This window comes from Chrysemys picta, chromosome 13, assembly GCF_011386835.1.
Source record: "Chrysemys picta bellii isolate R12L10 chromosome 13, ASM1138683v2, whole genome shotgun sequence".
Lineage (NCBI taxonomy): Eukaryota > Metazoa > Chordata > Testudines > Emydidae > Chrysemys > Chrysemys picta.
In genome coordinates, this window is record NC_088803.1 from 9,927,104 (window position 1) to 9,945,959 (window position 18,856).

Below are 18,856 nucleotides of genomic sequence, written 5' to 3' on the forward strand. Positions count from 1 at the left end.
CCTGAGTGTTTTGCTGATTGTGAGAGGTGGGCTGCCCGACCCCCTCACACAGCCCAGTGTCCCTCTGAGTGGTGGTTTGGGTGTGGGGGTTGTGGGGTGTGAAACTACAGTTAAAGGGGACTTGTGGGGAGAAGGGAGAAAGGCCCCAATTCAGCCAGGCACTGAGCACATTCCGACATTGCAGCCCATGAGTAGCCCCTTTGCATCCAATCAGAATATGCAAGTGCTTAAAGTCAGACACCTGATTATGCACCTTGCTAAATCAGAAGACAAATAAGATAGATAGATAGATAGATAGATAGATAGATAGATAGATAGATAGGCTGAGCCCTAAGTTGCTACAGTCCACACACAAACCCCTGGAGGTGCTTTGGACCAGGGCTAGGTGTCCTGACTGGTGGTGTCAGCTAGAACCCCTCTGCTTGATCTTGGGCTCTAACTCACCGACTTTGGAGCCAGGCTGGATCACTCAGGGCTGGTGCTTCTCCAATGCCTTCCCACGATTCCCCTAGTCTGCCCTTAGGCCTAGTCTGCCCTTCCCCCTACTCCCTTCTGCACCCGACATCACCCCCAGTTTCTTAGTGTCCTGGGTTGGCGTTGAGCCCCTCGTTGGGCAGGGTCTGCTCCATTTCTACCCAGCCCTAGAGCAGCGCTTCCCTCTGGCAGATCCTCTTGCCAACATGCTGCTCGGTGGCCAGAAGCCCCAGCCTAGCTCGGGGGGAGCACCACGGGGAGATGGACCCCACAGATAAGATCCCCAAGAGGCAAACAGGGGAGGGGATGGAGCAGGTGGCAATTCAGTGGGGAGGAGAATAAACAACCTGGAGGGCACCTATGGCAGGGGAGTTGACATCAACGACCAGCCTGGCCCCTCAGCCCCAGCCTGCCCCTGTGACGGGGGCTGAGTTGATACTGGCATCGCTCAGAGTGTGGAGCCCCAGATGTGCTGGACAGGCTTTGAGCCCAGAGGTGTTAATAACGGACCAGGGCAGAGGGGCCAGAGGGGCTGGGACAGACTCTGACTGCCTGGGGGAAAAGCTGGTACCTCCTGGGCCTGGTCTCCTATGGCAGACAAGCCCAGAGCTCAGGCCGGGGAGGACCCCACTGCTGTGGGGGATGGGCCTGTGACATTCCCCAGGCTACAATCTGGCCTGTTGGACAGTGTGTTCCCTCAATTCTGCAACCTGGGGTGCCATTTACACTGCTTCACTCTGAGAGTCACCACTCCCGGCCTGCTCACACCCAGCCTCCAGCATGTTAGTTACTCCCAGCTCTGGTGTGTGAGTCCTATGGGCAGCCACTCCTCACTTACACTGCAGGGCAACACCAGCAAACTCCCAGTCCCAGACTTGCCCCCAGAAATGTGCATCTTGTACTGCCCAGCACCTCCTTCTGGACCTTACAAGTTCATTGAAAGTCTGTCATTTCATTAATTGAAAATGATCTGCACAAATCCCGTGATCTCAAATGGAGCTTTACAAACAATGTGAATCCAAACACACTGATTTAGATACAACAATAAAACAAGTGTATTGACTATAGAAAGAGCAATTTTAAGTGATTCCAAGTAATGTGACATAAAAGTCAGATTTGGTTACAAAGAAAGAAGAGGTAAAACACAGCTAATACCTAACTTAACAAGCTAAGTGAATTCAAAGCAACGGTCTCTCTCACCATGCATCCAACAGTGTTACTGGCTGCATGCTTCAGTCAGGATCTTCCCCCAGCCCCGTGTTGCTTCCTTTCTTCTTCAAGTGTCGTTGATGCTGTTGGTATAAAGAAAGGGAGGGAGAGATCTGGGGCTCTTGCTTTCTCCTCTTAGAACCCTTTCTCTTGCGCAAGGACCATCTCCAGCTGCTGTCAACGAGACACAGAAAGTCTGTGTGGCCAGGAACCTCAAGCTGCTGCTTTGTCAAAATGTAGATACTTTGTCCATACCTCCCACCCCCTCCAAAGAATGGCCACTTAACCAGGTGACAATCCATTTAATCTTGTTGACACTTGGCTGAGGCATTGGCTAGCCTTTCAGCTCTGGGGAACTGGTTTGTGACCACCCTCCAGAACATGTTGGAACATGTCCCAGTATTATCACAGAATCATAGAATATCAGGGTTGGAAGGGACCTCAGGAGGTCATCTAGTCCAACTCCCTGCTCAAAGTAGGACCAATCCCCAATTATCACACTGTAGAATCTTATAACTCCACATACAGTGTTGCCACACATATTTTACAAGGACAATAATGATCAGCAAATTATGAGTTTTCAAATGATTCCTCACAAGGTCTACTTTGTACGAGATTTATCATAACTCTATGAAAGGGGTGACTATAGTGGTACAGACTGCCACAGGGACATGCTTCATGGCAGAGTTTGCTGCAGCTGAAGATGGAGGAATGGTCAATTTCCTGCCCCTTCCCCCCAGATGTGTAACACCATCAATTGGAAGGGACCAGTAGGTCATCTAAGCTGATCTGCTGGAGAGCACTGGCCCCCAGCACCACCCAGGACTCCCTGTCCCAGGCCACCCATGGGCCACCACAGGTAAAGCCCCAGGCAGGGTAAAATTCAGCCTGAGACTAATTATTGACCATGGCAGTGCCCCTGCGTGGTGCTGAGCAGGGGTGATTGATCCAGCCTAGCAGAGCCTGCAGATGCAGGGCACAGGTGGCCCAGCCATGGACGTGTGAGCACTACAGGGAACAGTCTGGAAAACGTCCGGCCTGAATTCATAAACCAAGTAACCTGAGATCTTTGGTGAAAAGGCTGCAGTGAAGAAATGGTCAATAGCCTCCTGGCTCTGGTTACTGAAAGGGCAATTCTCGTGTGTGACGGTGCGGCCCAGGGCATCGTCTCCATAGGAGATACCAATGGGATCTACACACAAGGATCTCCACATTCCTCCCCTGCATGGAGAGAAATCTGCAAACCTGAAAACCTTTTGTAGGGCTTGTGGACCCAGCTGAGTACTCCCTGCTAAGGGTCGTAGGGTGGCGCCAAAGAGCCTGTTGAAAAGACTCTGACCCTGGCCTGCTGGGGGGCTGTGAGCATCTCCTATCCCTTCTTGTGTCTCAGTTTCTCCCGTGCCCCATGGGAAGAATGACACCTGTGCTGTCAGGCCTATGCACGACGGACAGTCCCAAAGAGCTGGGTGCTATAACTGTTATCGTGGGCAGCGCCCGGCTGGAAACACCAAAGACAGAGCTGGGAAAGGCGCCCTGGGCCCTCCAGCCCAATCCCATTAGAAACACACAAAGAACAGCCAGGAAACGATAGAGCTGCCTTCATCTGCCAACGCCAGGGGCTACAGGTTTTTTTCCAGCTATTGCACCACTCGGACCAAGGAGCCCTGGGTGTAGTCTGTGGGTTACACTGATTGCTATCAGTGCTGGGTGAAACAACATGCCCTGATCCTCCCTGTGTGTGAGATAGACAAGGGTGCGGTTCTGATCACCCTGATGCCAGCTCCCACCGGACAGTGTGTACATGATGCACAGAGTGTCTTTGACTTCCTCCTGCATAAACACATTGTCAGAGCCAGACACCTCCTCGGCTTCTGCTGCCCCATTGGGTCTATCAATCCACAAAGGGGGCTCAGCCCTGTCCTCTGTCTGTGGGGTCCCTGCCCTGTCTGGGGAGGTGCCATCTACCTGGGGGTATTCACACACACAGAGCCAGGAGCATCACTGGTCAAGCCATTCCTGCATCCCGCCTCCCCCAGGGCCAGTCCCGGATGCTTCCAGCCAACATCCCCAATAGCCTTGTATCCAAGTCAGGTGGGTCGAGCACTGGCAGGGTGGGGAGATGGGTCTAGAATGGATGTACGGGGCTCTAAATGAAACTAGAAGAGATCTGTATGAGTGTGGATGGATCTAAAATGGACCCACATGTAGCTATTCGGATTGGATAGATCTAGAATGGAATTGCATCAACTTAAATGAATCTAGAATGAATGTAAATAGAGTTAGTCAGGTATTCACACATCTGCATTGACAGGGCCTCCCAGAGGATTCAGGGGGCCTGGGCAAAGCAATTTCAGGGGCTTCTTCCATAAAAAAAAGTTGCAATACTATACAATACTATATTCTTGTGGGGGCCCCTGTGGGGCCTGGGGCAAATTGCCCCACTTGCCCCCCCCTCCCCCCCCCCCCCCCCCCGGGCGGCCCTGGGAAAAATAAACATTTAAAAACCTTCTGCATCTCGGCACAAACCCAGTTTTGAGAAAACTTATTTTCAAGTCACCTTTACAAGGTATCACTGGTTCTCAGCATCAGCTAGTGCTAAAAGGCACTAAAGCTCATTAAAAGAGTTGGACAAATATTTTCCATCAAAACTTTTTTTTGATCAAAAACTAGGGGTTTTGAAAAAGCAGAAAAAATCACGGACAATGTCTGCTTTCCTTCAAAATTTGTTGTGTTTTTTTTTAATTGAAAAGCTGAAATTAGTCTGCCAAAACCTGAACGTAGTTTGGGGTTTCAGAAGTGTGTGGCCAAATATTTGCTGCTTGCTGTGTTTGATTGTTTAAAGAAACAATACAAAAATTCTGCTTAAAAAAAATCCAAAACTTTTGAACCACCTCAGCTTGTGACCGAACGCCTGAGCCCATCCAGTCAGAGATTTTTCCAGGTTTCTGATACTCTGCTGGCTTCCTTGACTCGTATCTGTCTCCACAATTTTTGGTTCATTTAGGTTAGAACATAAGAACGGCCATACCGGGTCAGACCAAAGGTCCAACCAGCCCAGTATCCTGTCTTCTGACAGTAGCTAATGCCAGGTGCCCCAGAGGGAGTGAACCTAACAGGTAATGATCAAGTGATCTCTCTCCTGCCATCCATCTCCATCCACCCTCTGACAGAGGCTAGGGACACCATTCCTTACCCATCCTGGCTAATAGCCATTATTGGACTTAACCTCCATGAATTTATCTGTTTCCTAGAGACTGGTTCCATGGGGTCCCTCACAAACGGGAGACGGTTACTGTGGGTTTGTCTTTAGTATAGCTTATGTACATACTCCATGAACTGAGCATTTGAGCTTGTTCCAGAATCTGGGATGAGCCTATGTTGTGAAATAGCACATGCATGTGAATGGACACAGGGTGCTAAAATTAAATTAACCCAGGGGGGTCTCAAACTGGGGGTCAGGACCCCTCAGGGGGTAACGAGATTATTACTTGGGGTCGCGAGCTGTCAGCCTCCACCTCAAACCCTGCTTTGCCTCCAGCATATATAATAGTGTTAAATATATAAAAAAGTGTTTTTAATTTATAAGGGGGGGGGTCACACTCAGAGGTTTGCTATGTGAAAGGGGTCACCAGTACAAAAGTTTGAGAACCACTGAATTAACCCCTCTGGAGCCTCGGGGAATGCAGGGGGGGGGTCTCCCTTGGTAGGGTTGGGAAGGAGGTAGGTGGTGTAGGATATTGCTCTTCTCATGTGATCCCTCCCCCATGGCTCTCTTGGCTCTATCACTGTTAATCTAAAGTGGCTAATTTGAAATGAAGCTCCCCTCCCCTGACATGAATCTCCCTATGGCACTGAAATGAAATGTAGACTATAATTTGGCATTTGAGAAGTGAAAGGGATGGTAGCCCTAAGGGAAAAGATAACAGCTTGGCTCTTTGTGTTAAATAGCTGTCTGCAAGCCTCAAACTGCTGAATGAGCTTTAGGGTAGGGAAGGCTGTGCCTCCCCGAACAGCCTGGTCCTGCCCCCTATCTGACCCCCACCCACTTCCTGCCCCCCGACTGCCCCCCTCAGAATCCCCAACCCATCCTGCTCCTTGTCCCCTGATTGCCCCCCCCGAGACCCTCCCAACCACCACCCCAGGACTGCACCCCCCACGAACCTCCCCTGCTCCCTGTCTGCTGACTGCCCGACCCCTATCCACCCCCTCGCCGAGTCCTGACAGACCCATGGAATGCCCACGATCCAACCCCCCATTCCCTGTCCCCTGACTGCCCCCCCAGAACCTCTGCCCCCTCTCTGTCCCCTGACTGTCCCCGGGACTCCCTGCCCCTTATCCAACCTCCCCAGACCCCTTACCATGCCGCTTATCCCCACCTCCTGCCTCTCCTGGAGCCTCAGCGTGCTGCGTCCAGGAGTGGCCCTGGACAGCACTGCAGCACCATGGCTCCAGCGGGACCTGAGCTCCCGCTGCTCGGCTGCAGCTCGTAGCCCCGCCTCCTTACCGCTGTGACCCAGCTAAAGTGGAGATCACTGACAATCTCCTCCCACCACATTGAGTTCATAGAGAATCCCATTGAGGCAGGTGGTTGTGGAGCTCTCTTGAAACCCTCCCCACATGTCTCAGGTCAGATCTGCCCCCTGGTCATGGGGGTTTTGGTCTTTCCAGACCCTGCCTGTCCTTGCAACACCCGTCCCATAAATCACGTAGGCTGGGGGGAGGGTCAGGCACTGCTGAGTCTGCACAGCTGGGCATCTTCTGGGGATGCTGAGTGCCTGGAGCCCTGCACAGCTGGGGCTGGCCCATGCCCCATTTTGCCCAGCTGGGGTCCTGCAGCCTCTGTCTCCATGCACATCTGATGCTGAGCTGGGGGATGTGAGTTCACTGCTAACAGTAGAGACACTAGAGTCTCTCCCTCCCTATTGTAGTGGGGGCTGTGGTTAATCTGAACTCATCTCAGCTGCAGATGGGAACCCAAGCCTTTGATCCTTCTCACGTCTCCTTGCACCATGAGAGAGACAGGGGGAGGGGCTGAGGTCAGAGAGACCAAATGCTGCACTTCAAGGCGATGGTGATAGAAGGGCCTCTCACACTTACCGTGCTGAGGCTGGGAAAATACAACCCACTGAGCCAGCCAGTTCTCTTCCCTTGGGCCACATGGGACCCAGTGTCCTCTAGAGGGGAAAGGCCTTATGTCCCATTCCCTGGCCGGTCACCAAGCTAGGGTCAATGGGCTGCAGCTACACTGGAGTCAATAGGGCAGATCCCCAGCTATTATCAATCAGCCATGACTCGATTGGTGTCAATGGGGCCAGATCCCAGCTGGGGTCAATGGGACATAGCTCCATTGGGGTCAATGGGGCCAGATACCAGCTGGGGTCAATGGGACATAGCTCCATTGGAGTCAATGGGGCCAGATCCCAGCTGGGGTCAGTGGGGCATAGCAGTGCAATAACTCGCAGTGTAACTGTCAGCGGTTAGGGGTCGCCCCTCCCAAGTGGTGGGAGAACCCCACGGTGTTTGTTACACGACCAGAGACAGACTCTGTTTAACAGGAATTGCCCTGAATACAGAGAAGGAAACACCGTGAAGGTAGGAAGGTTTCTGTCACATCAATGCTGAGCTGTTCGTAGAGCTGGAGAGGTGACGGCCAGCAGAGACCATCAGACCATCTCCTTTGCCCCCACCCCACATACAGTGCGGCGTCTCCCGGTACTGGGGAGCGCTGGCCAAACCACCCCAGACAGAGAGAGCCAGATGGAGGGACAAGAAGCAATAGTCTCAGGTTGTGGGGGGGGAGGTCTAAGTTGGATATTAGGAAACACTATTTCACTAGGAGGGTGGTGAAGCACTGGACTGGGTTACCTAGGGGGGTGGTGGAATCTCCTTCCTTAGAGGTTTTTAAGGTCAGGCTTGACAAAGTCCTGGCTGGGATGATTTAGTTGGGGATTGGTCCTGCTTTGAGCAAGGGATTGGACTAGATACCTCCTGAGGTCCCTTCCAACCCTGATATTCTATGATTCTATGAGGAGAGTGTGGAGACACACAGATCGATACTGTCTGTGTTTGCTCCACAGCCACTGGATTTGTGGGTGGGCATAATTCCAGCCCTGCAGATATTACATCCTCACACCCTGTAACCTGAGACCTCCCCTGCCCTGGTGGACCTAGAGCCTGCCCCAGACGACATGGGTCAGGCGGGAATTCAGAGCTGGAGAAGTTTGTATCAGATCTGTACTGATTCCAGAGAACACAAGATGGGAATTGAAATTAACAAACAGTGTGGTTGATGGGCTGTGGGGCCATGGTGCATGGGACGGCCTGACTGAGCTGTTGTCAGACGGGAAGCTGTGTGGCCAAGTAGCCAGAGCAAAGGTCTGCCCCTCAGGATCCCTGTGTTCTGTTCCTGGCTTTGCTGTTGCATGACCTTCAGCAAGTCCCGGCCCCTTTCTGTGCCTCAGTTTGCCCATTTGGGGCTAATGATCCTGAACACCCTTTGTAAAGCACTTTGAGATCTCCTGGAGGGAAGAGCTAGGAGCCCAGATCCCCAAAGTTATTCAGGCTCCTGGTGATTTCAATGGGAGTTAGGCACCCAGACACCTCTGAGGATCTGGGCCTCGATGTTTTTGTTTAGCACCAATTTTGTTTATGGCTCAGCCCATCACCTGCATCCTGCTCACCGCCCCATTATTCTCCCCCAACCCTGCATCATCCACACACGCAATGCCCAGTCTACAGGCCAGTGATGGAAAAGGCAGCGCAAATTGTTCCGAGAAAACATTTTTTATTTAGAAAAATGGCTTTTTTCCCTTCAAGTGCCTTTTGTTTTTCAAACAAGCGTCCGTTTTCAATATTTTCCAAATATTTGGAAATAGACAATTCTTTTTTTCCCCCCAATGTATCTCACTGATGCTTTCTGGGTTCCCTTCCTTTGGGTTTTTCCAACCTCCGGTCAGTATCACAATAATAAATAATAAATAATTAAATACTTGTGGGGTGGGAGAGGGAAAAAGAAAAGAAAATACTGAAAACAAACAAATTTGGGTCTGGCTCAAAATGTGTGAAACAAAATCATTGAAATTTCAATTTTTTTCACACAATCATTTCAGTGTGCTATTGTCATGGGCTGTTTAATTTGACTAGCCACGCTTTGTGGTCATAGGTTGGCCACCAAAGCCACATGGCCCCGTTCCTGCTCTTCGGTTGGGGGAAAGAATGTTTTTAAGCCAGCCAGAGACACGCTGCAGCTAGGAATTTTGATGGTGGAAAACCCTTGAGGAATGGATTAGGTATAAAAATGTTCAGCATGTGTAGAGGTCCTATAGAATTCAACAGAGAAAATCCTACCCTTGCTCCAGAATCCCCTAGGCTGATGTAAAACCCTGTGCACATGTGGGAATTCTAACGACTCAGGAGGAAAGGTCATCACCGAATATTGTTCTGGGGTAAAGGGGCATGTGGATCAGACAGACACAACATAAACAGAGAGCTCTGGGGACAGAAGCGAGTAAGACGCAAAGTAAAAGCCAGGCAGACAAAACCTGGAAACACAGGAATGCGGCCCTGTCAAGGCTCCTTCTCCACTCTGAACTTTAGGGTACAGATGTGGGGGCCTGCATGAAAACTTCTAAGCTTAACTACCAGCTTAGATCTGGTCCGCTGCCACCACTCCCAAATGTGCTAATTCCCTTCCCTGGGTAGCCTTGAGAGACGTTTCACCAATTCCCTGGTGAATACAGATTCAAACCCCTTGGATCTTAAAACAAGGAGAAATTAACCACCCCCCCCTCTCTCCCACCAACTCCTGGTGGATCAAGATCCAACCCCCTTGGATCTAAAAAACAGGGAAAATCAATCAGGTTCTTAAAAAGAAGGCTTTTAATTAAAGGAAAAGGTAAAAATCATCTCTGTAAAATCAGGATGGAAAATAACTCTACAGGGTAATCAAACTTAAAGAGCCCAGAGGACCCCCCTCTAGCCTTAGGTTCAAAGTTACAGCAAACAGAGGTAAACACCCTAGTAAAAGGTACATTTACAAGTTGAGAAAACAAAGATAAAACTAACATGCCTTGCCTGGCTGTACTTACAAGTTTGAAATACGAGAGACTTGTTCAGAAAGATGTGGAGAGCCTGGATTGATGTCTGGTCCCTCTTAGTCCCAAGAGCGAACAACCACCAAAACAAAAAGCACAAACAAAAGCCTTCCCCCCACCAAGATTTGAAAGTATCTTGTCCCCTTATTGGTCCTTTGGGTCAGGTGTCAGCCAGGTTACCTGAGCTTCTTAACCCTTTACAGGTAAAAGGATTTTGGAGTCTCTGGCCAGGAGGGATTTTATAGTATTGTACACAGGAGGGCTGTTGCCCTTCCCTTTATAGTTATGACAGGCCCTGAGAAAAAGCTAAGAGCACCATTTTGGGCACACAGTCTTGGCTGGAAAGGCAGGCTCTGTACACAGAACAGAGTTGCTGTCTGCTGCTGTTTGATTCTGACTGTGTTCAGGGAAACAGGACTTTGGATGTTCCTTGTAAATTAGATCACATCACAGGAAATACCAGACTCCATTGTCAATTTCTGCTCCCAACCGGAACACGCGTAGGGTCCCAAACATTGACTAGACACTTGGGGAGACAATATAACAAAATTTCAAACATCGATGGGGTATTTCTAGCCACAAAAGGATTTCAGGACTGAGCCACTCGAAGAATTTCTCTATCACTAGAAAGAAATACTCTGATCTAAAGCACCTGGGGATTCCACACAGGCACATTGCCCAGTATGGCCAAATTGGCCCTTTAAAGGGTGGTGTCTCCTTTAACTCAGCTTCTGCAGAGTTTCGTTGATCCAGGGGATGAATTTGGAGATTCTCGTGTATACGCTGGGGGGGCGCCCATCTGGATCTCCATTGGAGATGATGCCCTGGACCATCCCGTCGCACACCAGGGGCCCGCCGGAATCGCCCTGCCAATAAGGAGAATAATGTCAGTGACTGACATAACTCAGCCCGGCCTGTTCTCTGGAGATCTCAGATTTCATGTAGGACAGGTGTTCTCTGCAGCTGAAGGATGAGCCCCTCCTGCCAAACAGAACCAGCCTGGAAATGGGTCGGCAGAGAGAGAAATCTAGAGCTGCACAGAATGTAGAAAAAGCAGTTTCTACAAAATTGAAATTTTCCACAGAAAACAATCAATTTTCAATTTTTGCTTTAGGAAAATTGAAAGGAAATACTTCATTTTGGGTCAGTTCCACCTGAATCAGAATATTTTACTTTTTTAAAATGTCCTGAAACATTTAATTTGGAATCAGTTCAAAAGATGTTAAACTGCTTTTCTCCTAACCATGCATTGGTTTATGGGAGTTGTCCTTCAGGTCTTCATTCTCTCCTAAGGACTTGGCTCCCTGGAGCAGTACATCTCCCATAATGCAACTCGGATTTGCTTCTGACTGAGCTGTTTGGGGCATCATGGGAATCACATGTCAAAGTGCATTGTGGGAGATGTAGTGCAGGCAGGGGCTACATAAGGGAAAATAGAGGCCTGATAAGGAACTGCAGCCCCTTCAGCCTCATCTTCTCTGCCTAAACATGCCCAATTCTTTTAGTCTTTCCTCCTACATAAGGTTTTCTAAATCTCTGATCATATTTTTTTGTTCTTGTTTCTCTCCAAAGGACTATCTCCAGTTTGTTCACATGGAAGGAAACATTTAAATCTGTTCACATCTCACCATGTTTCATTTTGATTGAAAATGTTTCAATGAAACATTTTGAAATTTCTGAGTCAAACCTGCTTTTGCAATTTCCATTCTGCCAAAAATGTTGACATCTCAACTTTTCTTAGAAAACTAAGATTGGAATGTTGCCATTTCCTGTTAGACGGGAATGCTGATTCTCCCTCAGCTCCAATGCCAACCTGGTCCTATGGACATCATCAGCAAAGCTCCCATTCACATGTATGGGGTCAGGATTTCACCCAGGGTCCTATCTGTTGGATAGCCTCAGGGTTGAGTTAACCAGTAGATCCTCCAATGAAGGTGAAGAGTAGAGATGGTCAGAACATGTGGTAGGGAAGGGGGAGCGGGTTTCCCTTTTTCCATCAACACTTTTCCTGGAACATTTTGTTAAAACTCAAGGCCTAACTATGTGTAATCATAGGAGTTGTATTTCAGGTGCCTCATGCTCTTATGAGAACACAGGACTGGAAGGGCCCTACTGGGTCATAAAGTCCAATTTCTGCTATTACAGGCAGCCCTGTCATATCATCCCATCCATAAACTTATCAAGCTCTGTCTTTATCTTTGTTAGGTTGTTCTCCCCTCCCCCCCATGCTCCTGTTGGATGTTGTTCCAGAACCTCCTCCCTCTGATGGTTAGAAACATCCTCGTCTCCAGCCTCATTGATCCCTGCCACTTTTATCCCCATTTGATTAGTCCTTTAGCTTCAACAGCTCGTCTCCCTCCCTAATGTCCTCCCCCCCCCGATGTATTTATAGAGCAATCAGACCCCTCTCAGCCTGTGTTCTATGCTAAGCTAGCCCAGGTATTTTATTCCTTTCTCATCAGAGCGGCTTTCCATTCCCCTGATCGTCCCCATCACCCCTTCGCAACACCTGCTCCAGCTGAGATTCCTCTTTCTGGGACAGGGCTGCCCAGAAGTCTGCACCGGATTCCAGCTGAGTAATGCCCAGAACCTTCTCTGCTGGCATTAAACCCCCCCTCTCTACTGGAGACACCTGGGCTGCTTCATCCCAGGACCACATGGGCCTTTCTTCTGGCCACATCCCGATGGTGGCCCATGGTCATCTTGTGATTGGTTGACACACCCATTTCTCCCTCCCCATCTGACACTTCCAGCTGATGATCCCCTGGCTCAGAGAAGAAATTCTTTTTTCTTGTCACTATGTGCATGAGCCCATGTTAAATTTCAGCCCGTTTCCACCAGCACTTTGCACAAGGGCAGTAACACTGAAGATACCACTCTGCAGTTATCCTATGTGCTGGGCTCCCCAGCTGGGATGCATCTCCCATGGTGCACGATGGGCTCCCGTCTTGTGGCAATGGAGCATGGGAGGGGCATATCCATGGTGGTTTCTATCGGCTCCTTCCTCTGGAGCAGCTTCCTGTACCCCCAGTGGCTTTGGGCAGGGAGATATTTACCTGGAAGGCTGATTTCTTGGTGTGGGGGCTGCCGGCGCAGAGCATGGTGATAGGGTCATAATGACGGTACCGCTCTCTGCACAGGCCATCCGACACCACCTCCTGCTCTGCCTCCTGCAGCTTGTCAGTGGTGGTGTTCAGTCCGGTCCGACCCCACCCGGCCACGCTGCACTCGGAGCCTGGGCTGACGAGGTGATCAGCCTCCGGCAGGGGGACAAGCCCCACCCATTCGGTCAGCTCCACACTGTGCCACAGCTGCCATGGGAAGGAGAGAGAATGGACCCAGATCAGCACAGTTATCGGAGGTGGCAAGGGGCAGCACCACCTGTCCAAAGCATGGATGTAAGTCCGGGAAGTGAGTGTGGGGTCACTGGGGGCAGGTGATGGGATGGGGGCAGTACCTTGAGCAGCATGATGTCATTGTGAAAGTTCTCATTGTTGAAGTCGGGGTGCTGGATCCAGCGACGGGCCCGGATCCGTTGCCAGTTCTGTCCCGGCTTCATGAAGTCCTGGACTCCCAGGTAGACATAGATGTTTCTGGAAAAGCCAAGGGGAAAATATGTGGGCATTAGTGCCCATTGGATAGTGGGGTGTGGCCATCACAGACCCTCCGGAAGGGACATCAGTCCAGATCCTGGCCTGTGCAGATTTTTTCAGTTGTGTGACTGAGTAACAAAGACCATCTTATGCACCTACATGTGGATGGACTTCCTCCTTCTCCATTCTGGTTGGCTAAAGAGAACCAAAAGACTGAGCAATGGACTGTTCTCTTATGCAGGGTGACCCATTGTCTAGTTCTTGTCTGCACAGTTCAAGAAAGATGTTGATAAATTGGAGAGGGGTCAGAGAAGAGCCACAAGAATGTTCAAAAGATTGGAAAACACACCATATACTGAGAAACTCAAGCTCAATTGGTTTCAAATTCAGAGGGAATATAAAGGATTCTGTTTGATTTATTTTTCAGTGATTGTTTTGTGGTATGAGTTTTTAGCAGGAACTTTAACTAATGTTGGAACCACTTACCAAAGTTAATTGTGGATTCTTCAACATTGGCAATTTTTAATCAAGATTGGATTTTTTTAAAAGATCTGCTGTAGATCCAAAGGAATTATTTGGGAAGGTGTAAGGCCCTAACCTGGGCGCAACTTTGAAATATTAAAAGAATTTGTTTAAAGCGGGGAAATCCCAGATGCCTAGGCTGGGCCGACACAGAAATAAGGTCGCTGGAATGAATGAAACATGCAAATAAGAAATGATCAAAGAGTTTGTTATGCACCGGTGCCATCTACTGGATATGGACAGCAGTAGCAGGAAGCCCAGATCTGCCTGTGAAATGACCCTGGGGACAGAAATCACAATGTGGGACATAAGTGGCTGCTGAGTCCATCAGAGAAGATGTTGAAGTGCAGAAGGGAACCAGGATGCTTGGTCCAGCCCCTCTGGACAGGCCTTTCCCTCCTCCAGGGTTAGCAGGACATGAGAAAAAGTGGTGAGACTTCATGGCAGAGATTGAATCTCCTCATCTTTCTTTAATCTCTGTCTGGGTGTTCCTCTTTTGACCCCAAGAAACATGCTACAAACATGAAAGAACTGATGGCTGATGATCGAAAATGAATGTCGTAGGAAATCCTGGGGATTGGATCAGTCTCTGGTACAACAGCTGAGCCCCAGCGCTGATCTATGTCCATTGCCTACAAGGTTGTTCTCTTCAGTAGGGCTCAGATCCCCAAAGGCAATGGGAGGGTTTCTTGATTGGTTAAGAGCAGCCAAGTGTCTGGGTTTGAGAAGCGATGGCCAAGGGAAAAGCTTGAAAAGAGGCTAGGTTTCAACTGAGTGAAGTAACTCTGTGACGGGGGTTGTCCTTATTGAACTGACTAAAATCATCAGATGGGATCAAGTATCAGAGGGGTAGACGTGTTAGTCTGAATCTGTAAAATGCAACAGAGGGTCCTGTGGCACCTTTAAGACTAACAGAAGTATTGGAGCATAAGCTTTCGTGCGTGACTTGCATCTGATGAAGTGGGCATTCACCCATGAAAGCTTATGCTCCAATACTTCTGTTAGTCTTAAAGGTGACACAGGACCCTCTGTTGCGTTTATCAGCTAGGATGTTTGCCCTGTGGGGCAGGTCTAGTTTGGTGGGTTTGGGCTTTAAAATCTAGCAAGCACCCAGAGATATTCATAATTTTCACATCCCATAAACGCTTCTAGTCTTTGGGGCAACATATTGCCAGCTCCAATCCCGTCCCAGAGATGGAGACTGGCTGGCTCAGGGAGTGGGAAATGGGACAAGGGGCCTTTCTCCTCCAGGAGCGCCAGCCCTGATCCAGCCCCAGGGTGGGGGGCTGTCTGGCTCAGGTGTGGGGGGTGGTGCATTTCTTACCCCAGGTTGCAGTTACAATGAGCCGCCGTCACCACCACATCCTCTTGGATCAGGAACCCTCCACAGCTTCCCGTTGACCCGATTTGCACATAGGCCATGTAGGGTCTGGAGCCAAGTGGGGGTTCCTGGCCCCCGATGACCCGAGCTGCAGGGAGACAGGGAGGGGTTCAAAAGGGAGCGGGAGAGTGGGACTAAGAGCCAGGGTGGGTGCAAGGATGTTTCACGCCCTAGGCGAAACTTCCACCTTGTGCTCCCCCCCCCCGAGCCCCGTGGCAGCTCTCCATCCCCCCCACCCTAGGGTGCCCCCCGTGGCAGCTCTCCACCCCTCCACCTGGAGGCGCCCCCCTACGGTAGCCCCCCCCCTCTGCGGCAGCTCCCCCCGGCCCGGGGAGCCGTGTGGCAGCTCCCTGCCCCAGCTCACCTCTGCTCCGCCTCCTCCCCGAGCACGCCGTCACTGCTCCACTTCTCCCACCTCCCAGGCTTGCGGCACCAATCAGCTGTTTGGCACCGCAAGCCTGGGAGGGAGGGAAGCAGAGTGGGGCGGTGTGCTCAGGGGAGGAGGTGGAGCAGAGGTGAGCTGGGGCGGGGAGCGGTTCCCCTGTATGCCGCCCCCCTTTACTTGCTGCAGGCAGCCCTCCCTGCGCCCCCATGCCCCAGCCCCCTCTGCCGAAATGCCGACGAGGACTGGGGCGGCCAAAGATCCGGCCGCCGCCGAAGAAAATGCCGCCCCGCAAATGCTAGTGCCCTAGGCGACCGCCTAGGTCGTCTAATGGGTTGCACCGGCCCTGCTAAGAGCCCAATGCAACCCAGATCCTCATCCCTTAGCTCAGCCCCCTCTTGGCCTGGATCAGCACCTTAGGCCCCCCCCAGCCCAGCCTGCCCCTAAGTCACCCCCTCTCCCCAACCGGCCTGGTAAATCCCATACATACACGTACCCACTGCACATCTACCTATTCCCACGTGGACCTGTCCATCCTTCCATCCATTCTTTATCCCATATACGCCCATCCATATTCTGGAAGTGGAGCCACCCCCTAGCCATCTCCCCTCTCAGAGAACTAGGTCAGGAATTCCTTATCACCCCTCAGCTTCATTGTCCCATCTCCTGACACCTGACTGAGCCCGATGGCTAATTCTATCCCCCTGCCCTTGGTGTGGGTTGCGCTGCCCACAGCCCCAATCTCCCCGTTCTCACCACTAGAGCCGGGCAAAAATTTATAAGGAATTGGCAAATTTGCTTTAAAAAAAGTACCTGTGAATTCAGGTAGAATTCAGTGGATTGTTTTGGCTACAAAGGAATGATTATTTTTTTCCAGGAAACAGTAGAAAAGTTTTGTTATAAGCAATGGGGAATGAAACATCTTGAATTTCTGTTTGAAATGGTGCTTCCTTTAGAAATGGAGCAAATTGGCTTCTTTTAAACTAATTTTGTTAAAAGTGATTAAACCCCCTCTAAAGCGACCTGAAATCAAATGAAAAAGTACCCCCCGAAAATTGTTTTGAGTTGAAAGCAAATGAAAAAGTAAAAACAAAAGCAATCCATTTTTGTTTCAAAATTGCATTTCAGTTCAAAACTCAGCTAATTAAAAATAAGGGTGAAAAACAGGTCCCATAATAAAGCCAAAAATAAAAAAAAATGCTTCAGGTTGAAGGAGACACCACAAAGCAAACAATCCCCCCCCCCATTTGTTTTGAAACAATGTCTTTTTAGGGCATCTGCGAGAAAAAATAAACAAACTAATTTGGGGAGGGACCCAGCTTTTTCCCAGTTTTTACGATTCGGCCCCTGAACCAAAAACTCAGTGACTCGCTCAGCCCCACTCCCAGTGTGAGTCCCCCGGGGCCGGGAAATAACCAGTCGCTCGGCTCTACTCACCATTATGAAGTGGGATAAAGACCGTGGAGAGCAGGAGCAGCAGCATCATCATTGGTGCACATCCAGGAGCTGGGGCTGGTGGCTCTGTCTCAGCCCCCGGGGTTTACATACAGCGGGCAGCGGGGAGGGGAGGCTGGGAAGAGGTGACCCGGGAAGTGCAGGGTCACGTAGCCGGCTACCAAGAAATTTCCCATCAGCGATGTGTCAGGGGTGGGGATTCCCTGGGAGGAAACCTTGAGCCACATCTGCTCCCGCATCCCGGGGAGGGAGGGGGAAGTTTCCTTCCTGCACTGGTGCCCTCCCTGCCCCCAGCTGCGGACATGGCCAGTGCTGAGGCCTCCCAGCTACAGATGGCAGAATCCCCCCATGTCTGTTCTGCCCCTGGATACCTGGATCCCCAGATGTTCAGGCCAGCAGGGTCCGTTCAACCGACCTGTCTGCCCTCCTGAGTGACCCCGGCCGGAGAGCCCCACCCAGCTCCCCCGGACTGAACCTGATCACTGGAGTTCTGTGAATGCCTCTCCCAGCAAGGCAGCCAGGCTGGGTCTGACACAACACGGAGATGGAGAAACCCCCCTGCTCTGGGGAGCTGGTTCCCATGGTCAATCCCCTGCACTGTCCCACACTGGGCCTTCTATTCCTGCTGGATTTGGTCAGGTTTCAGTTTCTCCAGTTGGATCTTGTTCTGCCTTTCCCTGCAGGGTTGAAGAGCCCCCAGCAATCAGCTTTGTCTCCCCATGAAAGTCCTTGTACCCCGAGCGCCAGGCACCTCCCCCGTGACTTGTGGAGAAACCAAATAGAGTTAATACTTGGGTTAATACTTGGGTCTCCAGTCCTTTAACCTTCTCTTCCAATATGGGGACCAGCTGGCACTCCGTACAGACAAAGTCACTTCTATCTTCTGGGAGAAAGACAAATTTGGAACATCCTGTGCAGGTCACAACAGCTGATCACTCACTATCCATATTATCTTCCTTCTAAGAGCCTCTTCCGATGTTGTGTTTACTACTCACGGAAGCCTGAAAGGCAAACAACTCCGTGGGAACTCCCACCAGGCAGAATCCCAGGCAAACTCCCACTGTTTGCCTGTCCTGCCATTTGCTGTCCTGAGCCATGGCTGGTGCACATAGGTGCTACCCTAGTGCACCTAATAAATAATGTACAGCCCCTGTCTTCTAGACGCTACCATGATAAACATAATAAACACAGTACAGCACCCAGCACAATGGGGCCCTGCTACTCTGACAGTCCCGGCCACGCTGAAGTCTCAGGTTGGACACCCAAAACCAGCTTAAGCTGCGATCAGATCTGCAGGTGTCACAGCTCTGGGCAGTGCGGTAAATGCTGACTAGGTTGGGAAAGATACAGGGATCAAGCTGGGGCGCTTGGTGAGCTGAGCCCAGTCATACACCAGGGGTGTGAATCCAGCCAATGCAATGTTCTCCATCTCGGCCCAAGAGACCTGGCCACCTCCTCGGAGCTGGGACTGGAGAACTGGGGCTCTACAAAGGATCTAGGTGGGCTTACAGTGAACAAGCAATGCCATGAGTTCCCCACGCAATGCTGGGGCAAAACCGACCAGAGCCTGGGCTGTAAAACCAGGAGAATAGGAGCAGGGAGGGGATTTTGTCTCTCTAAGCAACATTGGTGAGACTGATACCAGCCCCAGGATTAGGGATAAACTGGCTCAGGGGGGTGGGGAATAAACATGGGGCCCTTCCTCTATAGGGGGTGCCTGCTCTGAGCCAGCCCCATAGCAGGGGAC

General features: G+C 50.6%; 1 pseudogene; it reads right to left on the reverse strand.

Annotated features, from left to right (window-relative positions):
• Window positions 1-9,538: 9,538 nt before the first annotated feature.
• LOC101943927 (duodenase-1-like) lies at window positions 9,539-17,363 on the reverse strand (annotated as a pseudogene).
• Window positions 17,364-18,856: the final 1,493 nt, after the last annotated feature.